Source organism: Pieris brassicae, chromosome 2, assembly GCF_905147105.1.
Source record: "Pieris brassicae chromosome 2, ilPieBrab1.1, whole genome shotgun sequence".
Taxonomy (NCBI): domain Eukaryota; kingdom Metazoa; phylum Arthropoda; class Insecta; order Lepidoptera; family Pieridae; genus Pieris; species Pieris brassicae.
The window spans coordinates 4,919,309-4,926,708 of record NC_059666.1 but is presented as its reverse complement, the minus strand read 5'-3'; the positions used below and the strand labels follow the sequence as shown (position 1 = coordinate 4,926,708).

Sequence of the window (7,400 nt, the reverse complement as noted above, 5' to 3'; positions counted from 1 at the left end):
GTATCGGAAAGAAAATGCCGTAGATTTCTTCAAGGGTTTATTTCTTGAAAAATCAATGAGGAATTTATGGGCACAAATTAATTGCAGAGATGCACTAATTACACACACAAAACAATCACTAATTACTTCACTTATGCACTCTTCACACTGTACTTTGTCACTTGTATTCACTTTATTCGCACTTTATCGCTTCGGTGTTCTTCTCGTGTTATCGCATTCAAAACTAAAGGCGACTAGTCGCGTTTCGGCTCGCCTATATATCCCTGGGAATAATTCTAAACAATATTCGAGAACTTTCTAGGCGGGCTTGCTACTGAGTAGTGATTGCACAACTCTAGAACGTCCGCACTCTTTGTCTCTTTCGCACGTTGCTCCGTCCTTGGCGTACGGCGTTCTAGAGTGCTCAGTCTAGTTTCGAGAAAGTTCTGATCTCTCTCTCTCTCTCGTATCATTTCGTCCTTGTCTCACACCTAGAAAGTTTGGTCTAGAATATTCCTTCATCAAAGGGGTATACCTAGGCCTGAAAACGGGTCCCCTGAAAACTGCACCACTCTACTACACATGTTCTGAAACCGACTGAAAAAAGGTTTCAGCTTCCTGAAAACTAGGGTAACATTATGGAAATTACAATTTTCTAATATGTGATTGACCCTCTCCTGAAACGGTCAGAAATCATATTACAGCCAGCTGAAAAGTTCTCTAAGTAGTGGAAAAACCTAGAAACATTGTAGTCGACCCGTCTTCGTAACAATATTCTTTACCGGCAATTGAAACCAGGACTTTTGGATATTAATCAAGCAAAGTAGGCAGAAAAGATAACAAAGGCATAAAGAACACTAAAGAGATATCAACAAAAGGGGATTCTTTTTTTTTCGATAAATGTGATAGTTCAATGTCAACTCATTCCATGTCCAAAATTATCTACGAAAAGTATTATGTTTCATTCAAAATGATAAATCGTTAGCAATGAGTAAGGCAACATGTAAGTACAATAATGTTTTGTTTCAGTAAAGTATGGCGCGATCATTATTCACTGAAGAAATTAGTATTTCTCATTATACACCTTATATTCTTGTACTTTATCACGGTTGTTTTATGTAGTTATTTTAAGTGAATTTATACTAAATATAGTAATTGGTTGTATTCCTGGCAATATACTCTATAGTATAATATTATATATACTGTAGTATCAGTTCCGTGTGAACTTTCTTTTTATAAAAAATAATCACTCCAGTGACAGCGTTTTAATTAAAGTATTACATGCTGTCTTTTATTATCACAGCTTAAAGACAATGTGACGGAAAGAGACGAAATAGCACTGTAAAAGAGACCAATTAAACTGATTTAGTTTTTAATGCATGAAATCATTATTTTTATATAATAAATATATGCAAACACGTACGATGACTTAATATACATTATCGAAAGTTAATTCCTAAAGACAATACTCATAGCATAGTTAATAAAAAAATAGAAATTTAAATAGAGATATTAACCAGATAGGTAAACAATGCATTTGATAACAACACTGCGAATGCATGAAGGTCATATTGATAGGCGTAGTTTGAAATGCATATGAGTTCAAGTTACATGAGGTGACCTAAACTATTTAATATTGAAATAAAATAAATAGTTAGAATGTAAAATATTAAAACAAAATCCTACAGCTTCACGCCAGCATCTCACATCCACGAACTCTTGGATTCGTCTGTACACGGACGGAATTTTTAAATACGCATGTTTCACTCACGGAAGGAAAATATCGTAAAGAAATCGGCGTTTCTCAGACTACGAGAAAGAGATTGACATGCCTAAAAACACGACGGCGTGTGTCATGCACAGAACTCTGATAATCGAATTGTCTATGAAATAAAAATGATCAAAGAAACGCATACAACTCATATGTCGAAAACAAAATCATTTATTCATATAAAAGAAAGAAATACACATTTAACATTTACTGTCAGTTTTCAAATCAGCGTATAACGGAAGAGAAGAACTGGCAATAAACTCTCTGCCACATTTTTTTATAGGATTGTAGCAAAGGAAAATATAAAAAACCAAGTTGAAATGTGTTTCTCTATTGAGAGTTTAGGGACTTCCTGTGTCTTTATAATTGAATGTAAGCATTTTTATAACAAACCTATTATAACCCAAGAATGCAAAAGTCAATCAAATATTAACGTCAAACCTATCACAATCAACGTTTGTATCAGTATTATTGCCTTTTTCCTCTAGTATTATAACTATATTATATTATCATAATACGTATCAAATTGCCCACAATCGCTGCTAAATGTACAAGAAAATTAAATAAAATAACTATTGGTTCTCGAACAGACCTCTCGGTAACGTAGGTGATATTAATGGACTTAATATTATAAATTATGAACCTTGAACAAAGAAAACGTTAAAAATTTGGTTCATCAGCTGGTATTTAAAAACGTGTTAATTCTTTAATTACTCCTTGTATCCAAAAAACTGTTTTTTAAAGAGTTCATAATACTATTTATGTTTTTCACATGGTATGGTCTTGACTAACTTAATTTTTGATACAATTTTTGACAGGTCATAATAGTCATGGGTCTGAGTCAAGCCGGTTTTCTCACGATGTTTTCTTTCACCGTTTCAGTGAATGTTAATGCGCTATGTATGCATTATGTTAAAAAGAAAATCAATACTAAAATATAAGTAATAAAAACGTGAGAATTTCTTTAGCTAAGAGAGAGTAAAATATATAACAATACAGCTGTGACCCCTTAATGTATTAAAACTATATAATAAACAATCGTAACGTCACATTGGAGTATAAACTAATTTCTGAGTAGGTTCAATAAATTGTCTTTATAAGTAAGTAGATAATCAGACTTCTATAAAATCTTATACAATGTTATGTACCGCTTAACAAAGACTCTGTTATAAATATGTTAGCATGAATGTTCATTTGTTAAAATCCTCGATGTAGCCGGCATATATTAGATCTGTCTTTGTCAGGCACAAAAGGTCGCCTTCTTGACTGCAAAGAAAAATACGAGAATAAATAGAACGAATTGTAGCGCCATTTGATAATTCCGAATATAAATTCTATAATGTATTTTAAAAATTGAAAACCTTACTTTATAGATATTGTTTCGATTATTTTTTCTAATTTTCCTTTCAGTTACAGTAGTAATACAACATCAATGTCTTCCGTAATTAGCTCGTATGTTTGTCATTGTCATCCACAAAGCTGCGCGGTTTCAATTTGTTTTGTGGATTAAACCGTCACTTGTTTAGCTTTGTTGTAGTTTGTATTAAAACATTCAAATACTTATTGCCTTTGTTAATAAACCCGTGGCTAAAACCTTAGGCACATCACAACCAGTAGGTTATCAACCTTCTGTACTTGACGCATTTATGAGATATTCTAGTTTCCTTGCGTTGCAAGTTATATGCGCACTTAGACAAATGTATTGGTGTAAAGCCGGGATTTGAACTCACTACCTCAGGCATCACACGCTTTCATCGCTAGACCAACACTGCTCTTCGATTATATAACACTTAAACTTAAGTTATTGGACTAAAATTAGAGGGACAAAGATACAAATAGAAGTATGACCACAGAGAACGTAAAATGATGTTTAAAGGAATGCGATCTGATTCAATTTTGTTGCGGTCTGCTATTGGAATCAATTTACTGTAAAATAAAATTGTTTTATGTTTTTAAGATTTTCAATTTAAAAGTATTGCCAATGTTAATACGTATCTACAAAGGTCCAAAAAATTAAACAACAATGTGATGAATTGGATGGTTGTATTGTCTTTCATTAACATAACTTTTACACATTTGAAGAAAACACTTTTTAACCGCTGGAAGCTATGTATTATAAACTTACAATTATTTTACATCATTTTAATTATTTCCCAACGTTTCGCGTGCTTTACAGCGTGCGTTGTTACGGTGATTGAAGACAAAAGGTGTTGAATGTCAAAAAGTATCACTATATAATTAAAAAAGTGTTTTATTTAAAGGTCATGAAGGTTTTTAATTTTTTTCCCTAGGAGCAAAATCAGACTTCTCCGTAATAGCCCAGAGCCCCACAAATTCACGATCTGCCCATGCCCATGCAATACTCAACTAAGATGCCGCACAATGTGTTCAAATCCTATGTACGTAGTTATGTACAGCATACAAACCGTGTAAAAAGCTTTTTGGCTCTAAACGTTGTGTCTTATGTGTATGTAGTGAGACACCTAATTCCACACTCATGTGCTTTTTTGCTTTGTGGTCGTTAACTTATTTACGGAATTGGGATGCTGTTTGCATTTACATATATATATATATATATATCATGTTCGATGTGAGTTTAAGTCTACTGTTGATTTGAAAAATTCTAAGATTATGGGCTAAGAATGTTATAATTTTTGTTAAGTGACGTATATATAATTTTGAAAGTAAAAAAACTTCCATCATATTGCTAAGATTGCAATACAGAATGTTATTTTTTATATTCCTTCATTTTTATTTATATTAATAATCAATTACTATTAATATATAGTTCATCATATATCATCATATCCACAGTTTAATATGCTCATAATAAATACATTAAAACAAGAAATGGATCTAAGGAGACATTCATAATAAAGAAACAACTCTTTCAGCCAAAAAGTCTCAACTAAAGGTATTTTAGTGTTAGGTTTACACTAGTTTTATAAAATTCTCTTAATAAGTTAATTTTATTTCATACAGCTTCTTTTTACACGTGTTGTAAATGTTGTGCACGGTTTGAAGTGAAACTTCTTTATCGGTGTTGTAAAAATATTTACCGTTACGCGCCATTTTTTTCTTGTCCCTACCACGGTTGATTCGAAGAGATTCGAAGGCATTAATAAGAAAAATATATAATAACGATAACAATGATAGTAATAATTCTATTACAATTTATGAAATTCTGTAATAATCTTAGTATTAATAAGGTAAAATGAAATAATTTTATTCATGTCTATGATAATAAAAGCCGTTTGTTAAACTTTATTTAACCAATTTCTGTAAGGTTGCGTATAGTAGATCAATTTTCGAAAAATAAGGTCATAAAGAAGTTTCACTTCTTACGTGTGTACACTAGTTGTTTATCTACTCACTTATAGTTGATTCGATATTTGCCAATTCAGATTTTATTATAATTTACGGCCTCAATGTTATTATATACCTGGTGTGAGCTGTTGAAATGCATTGCGTGATGCGGGAGGGTAATCTGGGACTCGCGATTATGCATACCCACTAAAACACTAAGGCGCCACCAACAATCGCCTTAGGCGGGATGCGATAACAGCAGAGCATTATCCCGTTCTTCCCGATATACGATGCGGCAGTTGCGTCCGCTTCTTAAGGCCCATTGATGGCCCAAGATACTTAACACAGCAAGTATCCTTCACAAGCGGGCCATACGCTTTTAAAGAGCGCGTCACGCATTTACGCGTCGGGCCTGTGGTTTCTTTCGACGCCGCGTCGCGAATGGGCTCTTCTTTCATTTTCATGAACGCCTCGCTGAAATTGAAAAAAAATTGGGCCCTCATTTCCGGCTCTCAATAAAGCTTTTAGTGTGGAGTGCAACTAGCAAAGGTCTCCTTTCCACCTCCCATGCTGGGCAGTCCGTCATTGTATTCAGGGCATCAGCCCGGCTGTGTCTGATGATTTCTGGATAATTATAATTCTCATGTATAATTGGTAATTGTGAGCATTTTTTGAATGATTTAAACGATTAATTGAGTTAAATAATATTATTATAATTAAAATATTTATATATAAATATAAATTAAATAATATTATAATTAAATAATATATTGAGATATATTCAAACCTATACTTAAAAGTAATTTATTAATATGATTTAAATACACAATATATTTTTTAATAGATATAAAAAAAATTATACCTACATCGCACAAATGTTATGGTAATTTAATTAGGGTCTGTTATCGATTTCATTCTGCGGGCAAATCTAAATCCTGAGGCCCGTAGTTTGAATAATCACGTACTTTTATTTCTATTTCAAAATATATGAACTTCCTCAACATTTAAAACATCGCAACGAAACAGACATATTATAGACCTAAAGATCATGACGTGTGTCAGTCACAGGAGACTAAAAACTACTAACTGAATACTAGCTACTACTACTAATTACTGACATCTAGTCAGATAGATTTCAATCTGATAAAAATGCATTTTTGTGACACACGAGAATTTAAAGGAAGAATATAAAAATTACGCCATAGATTTTCCTGCAAAATGTTAAGAACTGTTACAGCGCTTATCTATAGACATCGGCAATAACCAAAGTTTGACGGAGAAATATTTCCTTAGTTTGGTAAAAGTTGGAGTTTTTCAAATTATTACTTTTGTATTTCTTTGATGGTTCTATCAAAAAATGGTGTCAAGCCTCTTCTTGAATATCTCTTTTTATCTATTCCTAGTTTTGTTGAAACTAGTATATAAGTCTAATTTCATACAACCCTGCATGGGTTTTAGTTGTCTTTACTAAGGAGGTTCGAAAACTAAAGACAGTATAACTAAGAAATGTATTTATTATTTATTTGTTCGCATAATCTATTGGAATATTTCTATTAAATCATAAAGTACATTAACTATCCCAATTACTCATTACCCCTTTTAACTTTTCCTGAATTGTTTGGATAATAGCAGTCTATAAATAAAAGATATGCAACCCCTTCGTATATTGTATGGGAGAGTCTTACTCTGAAAGCCTTCTCAAACAATAAATTTGTAGAGATAACTTTAGAAAAATCCCAAGTTCATTGTTCCGTACTGCCGGTTCCATAAACCCTCTCACTGCCGGGTAAAAATGACCCTCCGAAAATAAATCTCGTTAAATTATTACAGGGTCGGTCTGACCCGAAAATGTCCAATTATTGGTCCGTCTTTCAACACATTCACCTCATATTAGGTTGTGGAAAGGGTCAAATTGAGTATGTAATATAAAATTTATGCGCGGCAAATGTAGTGTAAAGTATGGGTAGCTTAAACTTGTACTACAATAGCCGAGTATACCACTTTCAATAGGAAAATATCTTTACAGTGGTAATATATTCATTGATTACTATCGTTGGTATTATAAAACTGAGATGAGAATATATATACCACAGAGGAAATGCCTAAAAGGGATCGCTTACTAGCCATAAGGCCGCCGTTTAATTAATCTTGTGTATAAAGTGTATAAAAATCTACCACTGACGAAATAAATTGTCCACGTCAAGTACCAACAAAAAATTGAAAATCCCTCGTGTCGCCCTCAAGAGGAAATATTTATGCATAAATCTGGCAACCCTTTACTTGTCACATTAAAGAGTTCGTTTTTTTAATTACTAGACGCAAAACGGGTTAAAGTCAATTATTA

General features: G+C 32.6%; 1 long non-coding RNA gene across 1 annotated transcript; it reads right to left on the bottom strand.

Annotated features, from left to right (window-relative positions):
- Positions 1–1,903: 1,903 nt before the first annotated feature.
- LOC123720404 lies at positions 1,904–3,607 on the bottom strand. Its single transcript, XR_006756057.1, has 2 exons — positions 3,117–3,607; positions 1,904–3,016 (listed from the first exon to the last, which is right to left on the bottom strand). It is a non-coding gene; the product is annotated as an uncharacterized LOC123720404 (long non-coding RNA).
- Between the last annotated feature and the right edge of the window lie 3,793 nt (positions 3,608–7,400).